We start from the raw sequence: 9850 nt of genomic DNA, 5'->3' as shown, positions 1-9850 counted from the left end.
TGTTTTCAGAACACTTTCAACTACATAAATGGCTTCAAATGACCTATAGCTGAGAGCAAAAAGAGCCTAATGGGGATATTGATGTCTCTCTCTCTCTGTACACACACACTCATTTGGTCTCCATCAATATTAAACCTACAATTCACGATTACAGCTGTTCCATTTAACAAAACAAGGGATGCTCACTGAATTACTCAAACTGAATTTTGCCCCACTAAAGTATTATTAAACTGCTTCGTGGTCCACAGAGCCGAGCAACAGATGGCGGTAACCACTGGCACAGACCAGGGTTGTTGTCGCACACACAAATTCCTCAGCACACAATCACTGTTTTTTAACCCTTTCCTGGCTTTGGGTTCGGTGCAGATGTGCATGCACATGTTGCCACACAGACTGATATCCGCTTCAGCAAATCCCTTAGTGACAACACTGCCTTTCCTTTCCGGTCAATGGTATTTGGTGACAGCCATTTCTTGGGAGTTTCCTCGAGAGTTTCCTCATGAAACCAGGAATCACATATAAATATGTAGAAATGTGAGGGCATCAGCAGGCCCTAACTGGCTGCAATGGTAGGCTAGTGAACGCTGTGTTGAACGACATCTGTTAAAACTATTGAGGAGTCCCTGTTGATGTCCTGACGTTCTGGGAGTCACGAGAAGTGGCAACTGGGAGTACAAATGATGCAAGTCTCATAAGAATTGCCTTCGGTCAAGGACACTTTGTAAATCTCCCTTTGTGTCCCACTCACCCGTATAGATGTCTGTGCAAAGAGAAAAGCTTTTAAGGTACAGTATGAGGGTGGGTGGGTGGGGGTCACAATCCCAGGGTTCTTGTTAACGACGCGAGGCCGTGGCCTTTGAGTGAGGCTGTAAACCACAATGACGCATCAGTACACGTCACTGATCCTGCAAACCACAAGATTACTTGAGGTGCAGGGGGCATTGGTCCAAAAATAACAGCAGTGTGTTTGTGTTTGGGTACTGCACATACAGTGCTGTTGTGTACTGGGTTTGGCAATTCATTTCTGAAGAGAAAAAAGACAACAGACAAGAACTTATAGAAGACAAAAAAATATATATTGTAAAGACACTAAGCTGACGGGAAGGAAGGAGACTGCCGGTGATTTACAGCCTTGTTTGACGGCAGTAAACACATTTTGAAACGATGAAAGGCGACTGAGTTAACCGCGATGGTAAGCCAGGCAGATGCAGGGAGAAGATGTGGTTTCAGACCACAGAGGAACAGTAATTACTACACGCCAGAAGCCATCTAAGTGACAATCTAAGCCTCGTATTCTGTCTGAACCATTAGTTGACCTATATGTGATTGGAGTCATTGTGTTTCTGTTGAAATACAACTTCTGCTTTTGAGTCACATAGAGATGACACATGCTGCAACCAGAGCAAAGCACAACTTCCTCTTCAGGCTCAGTTCACCCTTTTTGTCAAAAAAACATTCCAGAAATGTCACTGTGTCAAAGGTAAACGTGACCGCACGACTTCCTTACTGCAAGATCTAGTAAGCACAGGACACGAGGGTACAATACTAATATTACATTATGTAGTATTAGTATTACAGGGTTTCTGCAGGTGTCACCAAGTCAAATGAAAGACTTTTTAAGGCCACTATGAATGAAATTTAAGACCTATATCACAACATATAACAAAACGTCAGATGTCAGAGTCCCAGTTTATGTCTGTGATAGTAATCTGAAAGTGGCTCGCCCCAAATGACACGAAAGCTGATTGGCTGCAATATAAGTTGCATGTATGGCTAGGAGTTATGGAGAAAATCAAATATCAAAATATTTCTGACCAAATACCTCAATTTCGATACCGCAACGATATTGTAGTGTTGACTACTGGTGCTTTCACAAAATATTCACACAATGAGAATTTTGATAATTAATCATCAGTAGATATGTGGATATAATGACTAAGTGGGTAAAGGCAAATAATAGACAGTTACAACAGTCTGTTAAGTTCAGGAAATCACATCCCTTTACTTTAATGCAGCCTTCAAAACAAGGAAAAGATAATTAGGATACTACGATATCCTAAATCTAAGACAATATCTAGTCTCATATATCAATATGATATCTATATATTGCCCAGCTCCAGTTGCATGTTGGTCTCATTTGTAGTCATAGTACAACAAGTTCCTTTTTGGACTAGCAAAAGACACCACGCACTCAACAAATAACATTCTCAAGCGCTTTCTAAAGTTCCATGGACGTAGGAAAATAAAGACCTGTCTAAAATGATTTAAGACCTTGAGCGTAATACGTCGCAAACTAAAGACTTTTGGTCTAAAATTTGGACTTTTGACTTTTTAACCCTGGTGGTATTCTATGCAATGTGGCAGAGCTGCCATGTACTGTCCTTGACCTGTACGCCAGGTCTTCACCCTGTACTATGTACAGTATGTGCTTGTATGTGACTGTACACTCACATATCAAATGCAAACAAACCAACATGGATGCCAAATCAACATGAAGACATTCACAAATACAGCCGCTAGCCACTGCAGCGCCGACACTTTATCTTTGGTGCTCAGTCCCCCGTGTTTCTGGCTGCCTGAAGGCCACAGATAAGACAAGAGTTGTCTCAGGCTTTAGCTCCTGACCTCTGACGTCATGTCAGCACTGGAAAAGTCTTTCTCTTCACAGCACACAGAGATTTCCTCCCAGAAAACACCCTGATAATGAAGTATCACACACAAAAAAGCTTTTCCAGTCAATCAGCATTCCCCTGCTCAAGGGTAGTCTTTCTTAAAGGTAGGACTGATTCACCAGAATCATAACACTTTTTGGATTATTTGTTGGTCAGTTCTGGGTCAACATTGCATCCAAAATTTCCACCTTGATTAATGTTACTGTGCCTGTAACTGTCAATGTTTTAATTATGAATGACTTGTCAGCCTTTCAGCTCTCTAAAGCTAAAAAACGTGCTGTGTTTACTGGACTTGCAGCTGCTAAGAGGATGATTGCAACACGTTGGAAGCCGCCTCATGACTTATCCGTTCATGGATCTTTTGTTTTTTGGATGTCACATACATGGAAACTTCAACGGCTGGTGTGGGTGGAGCCCCGGGGAAGACTTTGGAGACTTGGCACAGCATCGCTGAGTCCCTGAAGGCAATGCTGTAGCCTTTTCTTTTGTTTGTGTGTGTGATTTGTCCCTTGTCTTGTGTCTGTCTGTGTGTGTCTGTTTCTGCATGTGTTGTTTTGTCTCCCTACCTCCGGTTTTTCCTTTTTTTTATTGTGCGGCCCTGGGACTATGTCCCAGTGTGTTGGTTGTAACTGTTCCTGAATGTTATGTTTACATTTTTTTCTGAATATAACAATAAAAATTTGATCACAAAAACAGATTGGTTTATTTTTAGTCATGCATGTGCAATGTGGCTTTGAAAAAACAATAAAGAGCTTGTGTTTTCTCTCACGTGGTTATTAATATGCAGGCTGCAGGTCTTAAATTCTTCAGATTCCTGTGTGACAGAGTACTCTAAGTCATTCTTCTAAGTCATTCAGGCACTCTGACGTATGTGCAATGATCAAATATCACCCAGTCAGGCCCCGGTATCACCGTCATGCCCTATAACTACTGCAAGCAGCCAAACGGTAGTAAACACACCATGAAACGCTCTATTTACATTCAATGTTTCTACATAATGGTATATTTAAAAATAACTGTGAATTATGGGGTTTTACGTCACCCATAATTAAGCTCCTGTTTGACTTTTCTTTTTCAGAATAAGGTCAGAATTAAAAGGAGTGGCACATGGAAGCTTGCTTACAATGACATTTCCAGCCCATGCAAAATAGACAGATAACAAGAGATTACCTGTTCCTGCTGTTGTTATGGCGCCCTACAGCACTCTCACTCTCACACCTAGGTAATGAATAACTGCAGAGTAAACCAAGCTCCATCCAGAGCCGCGTTCTGTTATTAAACCTATCAATCACTCAGGCATTAGCTTGTACAACTAGCGACCTTTGTCTCTCATATTTCATGCCCGCGCAAAAAAACTGTCCCCTGAAGCAAGCCATCTAATAATAACTCAGCAGTGAGGTTTGAATTTGTAGCGCCATATTTTGGCATTTTAAACTGAGTTAGACCAACACATAACAAAGCAGAACTAGTCCTTAAATAATACATAGTGAGAAGACACAACATATCTGCCTGTGATAACAATACCATAGACGTCATGTCTTGCCCAGCTGACTTTAAAGGGATGGAATCTTTATTTTGGCAATAAATTGTCTTTACAGCTGTTTGCAAAAGCTGTTTTCCATTTGAATAGCTTGAATGTGCTCTTTCGGTGAAGCACTTTGCAAATTCTGCTTTTCAAATTGCTCCATAAATGATGTTTTCTCTCCACCCTTTCAACTGATGAACCAGATGATCCCTCATTGTGTGTTTTTGGGTGGGCTCGTGTTGCACAAGCACACCAGTTTACGTTAGTGAGACACTTTGAATCTGCCATTGGTTCTCTACGCCGGTTTATGTTCGAAGTTAGTGTTTGCTTTTAAGATAGGATTTATTGATCTCGTTCATATAAGTTGTTTACAATCTCCTCTCCAAGACCCCAGGTGATAAATGAGCTCAGGCTAACATTTAGACAGTAAGTAAGTAAATATGAATGTGTGTATTTCATCTTTCAGACTGTTTAAACATGTCTTGGCAACTCACTTTCACACTAACTGCACATGCAGACTTTAACACCCTTAACACTGACATTTTACAGTAGCCTAACGTTTGGCTATATTCTGAATGAACATGTTATGATCTGTTTTGTGTCGCTTATCTTGTTTGTGGGCCTATATGTGCAATGTATTTTTTCCGTTTGGGTGAATATATTTTTTTTTTTATTTAACCTTTATTTAACCAGGAAAGTCCCGTTGAGGTTAAAACCTCTTTTCAAGGGAGTCCTGGCCAAGAGGCAGGCAAAAACACAATCAATTACATTATAAAAGTATAACAACACAGACAGTTAAAAACATTTACAATGTAAACGGGTCATTTCAGGTTCTCTCAATCTGGATTTAAAAGCATTTAAGGAAGTAAGTTCAGATAATTTCAAGTCTTTTTTGCAAAGAGTTCCATGCAGAAGGAGCGGAGCAGACAAAAGCCATTTTTCCTAGATTTGTACGGGCAAATGGAACAAAGAGCAGCAAGTGATCATCTGATCGCAATGAATAGGAACCAACACTTCTCCATGTGATTAAACTACTGATGCACGATGGCAACAGACCTAGCATGGCCTTATAGATAATAATATGCCAATGCCCTGATCTCCTGTTTTACAGCGATGACCATCCCACTCTGGAATACAAGTCACAACGATGGGTTAGACTTTTACAATTTGTAATAAATCTCAGAGACGCCTGGTACACAGTGTAAATCTTATGCAGACACTGTGCTGAGGCGGTCCCATACACCATATCACCATAATCTAAGACAGATAAAAATGTTGCAGTGACTAGCTGCTTTTTTGCTTTAAAAGAAAAACTAAATTTATTTCGAAAGAAAAAGGACAATTTGAGTTTAAGTTTTTTTTACAAGGTTGTCTATATGAGGCTTAAAAGAGAGGGCATCATCTAGCCAAATGCCAAGGTACTTATAAGAATGAACCCCCTCTATGACATTTCCAGTCAAAGTAACCACAGAAAGAGGAACTTGAAAAACCTTCCTAGTGTTACTAAACAACATCAGTTTAGTCTTCTTAGTTGATTGAGATAGTACATCTCAAGGGGTTATCCTAATTAAAGAATTTCAATACTGCTACCATTAAATCAGTCAAAACAAACACTACACACTACCTTTGGTGTGTAAGATGTGGTATTGGTTAGATTTATTTAGCATAGAGGCTACTGAAAACTACTGAAATGTTAGCTTGCAGGGTGTTAGAAATGACATTATGTTGGCTTTCACTCACTGACAGTACCAAACCTACTGAGCTAGAGTAAAAATGGAAAACAGTTTGAAACGCAAGCAGCAATGACATTAAGTCCCTAACGAAGTAGTCCACTAATGTCATACGACATTAAAACCGTAGACCGCGTAAAAAAGATCAAAACACAACGCCGCCGCGGTCCGTTAAGGTCACAGAACTTCATGTAACAGATTCAGAAAAAGGGTTATTGACACAATAATTTGCATGTAAGCTAGAGTATAGGTCACGTATACAACGTTACATAGCCTACTACAAAGCTATGTGAGAAATATAATCACAAAATTAACGTAAATTTACATTATTGCGAAATGCCGTAGTAAAACATTGTCACGTACTCCAGCGTAGACCCTAACGCATGTGATGTGTCATACGTTATAACAGGCTATGTGGTCATTGTTGTTGTTTTTTTAATTTATATCTCTTTATTTATGGTATATCTGAGTAGAGGACATGTTCTTCTTACCCTGCAGTCAGACGCTCGGCCGCCGCTCTCCGGGACTCCGGTGCTTTCTGACTGGGGGGGACAGCGAGGGATCCTCCGCTGAAACAACCAAAGAGTCTGCGCTTCACTGTCAAGATAGTTCCCCTCCCTGTGGAACGTGCTCCGTTACCCCGGAAATTATCTCCCGCCTGTCTCGCGCGGGCGTAAACGGCTCTGAAGATCATCTGATTTTAATGGCAACGTATTTCATACACACATGTCGATTTCTTAAAACAACAATCCCTGAAATGTTGCAAAAAAAACAAAAAAATTTTTTTTCATGAATAGTTATGCAAACGTATTCCTTAGTACTGCTGAGTCCCTTGGTCTATTTTCCCTTTATTTCTGATATATATATTTTTATGTATCAATGTTGTACTCCATGTTCACTTCATGTTGTAGAATTGACTGAATATGTTTGCAGTGTGCCTTGTTGTGTGTTTGATATGAATCTTTAATTTAAAAAAAGGAAAAAAAACGGTTCTGAAGATGAAAAACATACACACACAAAAACACTGTAAATCAGAAGCGGTGTGATGAAAATATAAAATAATCTCTCAGGGTATCCTGTGGTTATAGTATGGAGACATGGATGAAAACATGGAGCAACATTGTTTTGAGCACATTTCTATATTAAGTGACAGGATGACTGATGTCCCATCCATCGCCACAATATACACACAGATGATTGTTTTTTTTTAGAAATGCAAACAAACCAGAGTTCAATCAAGACATGATCAAGATGATGTCCAACGGCTACCCCCAGAAGATTATTTAACCCTTGTCCTCCCAGGTCAAAACTGAAAATGAACAGTAATACTAATTCATAATGTTTATCGATCACAATCACTACACACACATGCTCAGGATCTATACATGTACAAATGGAGAGACGTCAGAGTGAGGGGGCTGCCAGCTGGACCAGCAGCCTGATCAGATGGGAGGGGGGGGGTTCAGTGCCTTGCTCAATGTCACCTGGCAGTGCTCAGAAGGTGAAGTTGGTGGCAGTAGCTCAGTCCATAGGGAGTTGGGTTGGGAGCCAGAGGGTTGCTGGTTCAAGTCCCAGTGTGGACCAAAAAGTAGGGAGTGTGGATTAGTGGCTGGTGAGATGCCACTTCACCTCCTGGGCACTGCCAGGTGCTCTTGAGCAAGACACCGTACCCCCCCCCCCCCCCCCAACCGCTCAGGGTGCTGGTTCAGCTGGCAGCCCACTCACTCTGACATCTCTCCTTTAGTGTGTGTGTGGTTCAGGACTGTGTGTGTGATTACCAACAAAGTGTGGACACAGAGTGTAAATTGTAATTTCCCCATTGGGGATCAATAAACAGATTAAAAATTTTTTAAAATTAAATTAAGTTGCATCTCTCCAGCTACCGACTCATACTTTGTACTCTGGTCCATGCAGGGACTGGTCCATGTATAATATTATACTATACATAATAAACAGAAAAACAAATACTATACAGCATTATTAACTATTATTTACAGTTATTTTTGGAATTTATGGTCAATAAACCTCATTTATAGGAAATTATACCTAATGTTTGAGTTAGAAAAGCAGAAATTAGGAATTATTGAGACTAAAATTAAAGGAATGGATGTTGATGATAATCACAGACTGGAATATGTCAACTTTTACTCAACACTATTTCAAAACCACGTCAATTTTTGAATTGGTTTTTCTCCAAATGCTATAAAATTGAATAAGACGCCCCAAAATGAATGAAAGTAGAGATTTGTACTTGGCAAAGAGCGTTGGGTGGAATCCATCATGTTATTTGGGGGAATTAAAAAGAACGTTGACATAGGAAGACGGGTCAATTTGACCCGAGGACAACATGAGGACAACATGAGGGTTAAATGGTGCCGTCCCCACCGATAGATGGACTCTGTCCTTGCAGCAGTGCATCGGTCGTCAGACAGGCGGAGCTCTCGGTCCATCTCCACCCAGCAGCAGCATGGCAGCGCTATTTCTAAGGGTTTTTTCTCCTTCTCCTCCCGCTTGGGATACAGACCGCTATTCTCAGAGCCCCAGAGCCACAATCGAACAACTGTGGCCTCATAAGAAGAACTGCAAGCAGAGACACGGACACACGTTTCAAGGTGAAGGATTGAATGGACTGCGCGCACGTTTGGATATAGATCTGGGTCCCGGCGCATCCAGTAAGTCAAACGACAATACAACTTTTTTTTCTTTTTAAAAAAACAAAAACAAAGATACAGGTTGCTGTCGGAGCAACGCGCTGTCGGAGTAGTAGTTGTTCATGTTTTGTGTTCATCTTTCCTCTCAGAATCTGCTCTGAATATCACTGCCAGTCTATCCATGTTCTGATGCAATGTCCAATAACCCAGCGTGGGTTTTAAATGGTTAAAAAGATTTTTATTCTGGGTGTTTCACCGAGATCAGCTGTGTTTATACCCGGATTAAGTGCTGGTCCTCGATGGGATTCAATAGCACAGTACAGTTGTAGGCTAATTCATTCATTCATAATTCATTCATTCAAGCCATACTGGATTTTGTGTTGTACTTTGTGAAAGCAACGTGATAGTACTGATTTAGGCAGTAGGTTATGGAAGTGCCATTTATCCCTATTTATATCTTATTTTTTATTTTCATGGACTTTTGCATATACATACAGTATATCTTAACGTTTGGAGGTTACTTTAAACTGACACCACCCTTGACGTTTTTGACACAGTGATTATGCAATCAGTATCATTTATTAAGCTAAATAGTCACACATAGTGACAGATGTGATATTTACTCAAACAGAGAAACTAAAAGAAGTAAGATGCCCCCCCCCTGGTTTCAGTGTGAAATCCAGATTGGATGTTAGTTATTCTGGGTGCATACGAGACTTTGGGTGAGGCAGCCTGGTGTGAGAAGCAAACCAAGTTGCCTGAAAACTGGCAACTGTGTTTGGATTCAGAAAACAGCTTCTTTCCAACTGCAGCCAAAACACATAATTCCCCCCCACCCTCCCCACCCCAACCCCCCTGGCAACAAGTTCCCACATAACTACCCTGTGTGGCTCTGCAGGCACTGGACCGAACTTGAACTGGACTTGCTTGCACTGGTACACCAATCATTGTACTTTTTGCACTAGCATGCTATCTATCCAGTAAACCTTTAATGTAAATTTACGGATCAAATTTCACAGTATCTTACTGTTTTATTATTATACAGGATCATACTGTAAGTGGCAATGCATTCTGGGAGAAAATAATAATATTACAGCACTATGCAGAATGTTGCAGATTACAGGTATTTACTGTTAAGTGCAGTGCAGGGTTAGTTTTAAAATACAGTATGCTTACTGTAAATAAAAAGCAGTTTACTGGCAAGCTGCTGCCAGATATTACTGTAAATTTACAGTGAAAAGTCTATCTATCTATCTATCTATCTATCTATCT

General features: G+C 40.5%; 1 protein-coding gene across 1 annotated transcript in view; it reads left to right on the top strand.

Annotated features, from left to right (window-relative positions):
* Positions 1-8400: 8400 nt before the first annotated feature.
* Positions 8401-9850, top strand: part of alpl (alkaline phosphatase, biomineralization associated) — a 34108-nt gene continuing 32658 nt past the window's right edge. The window contains exon 1 of the mRNA XM_032513872.1: positions 8401-8599. The gene's annotated coding sequence lies outside the window, so the exon portion shown is untranslated. The remainder of the gene's footprint in view (positions 8600-9850) is intronic.

This window comes from Etheostoma spectabile, chromosome 4, assembly GCF_008692095.1.
Source record: "Etheostoma spectabile isolate EspeVRDwgs_2016 chromosome 4, UIUC_Espe_1.0, whole genome shotgun sequence".
Lineage (NCBI taxonomy): Eukaryota > Metazoa > Chordata > Actinopteri > Perciformes > Percidae > Etheostoma > Etheostoma spectabile.
The sequence above is the reverse complement of the archived record's forward strand: the minus strand, read 5'-3'. Positions and strand labels throughout refer to the sequence as shown.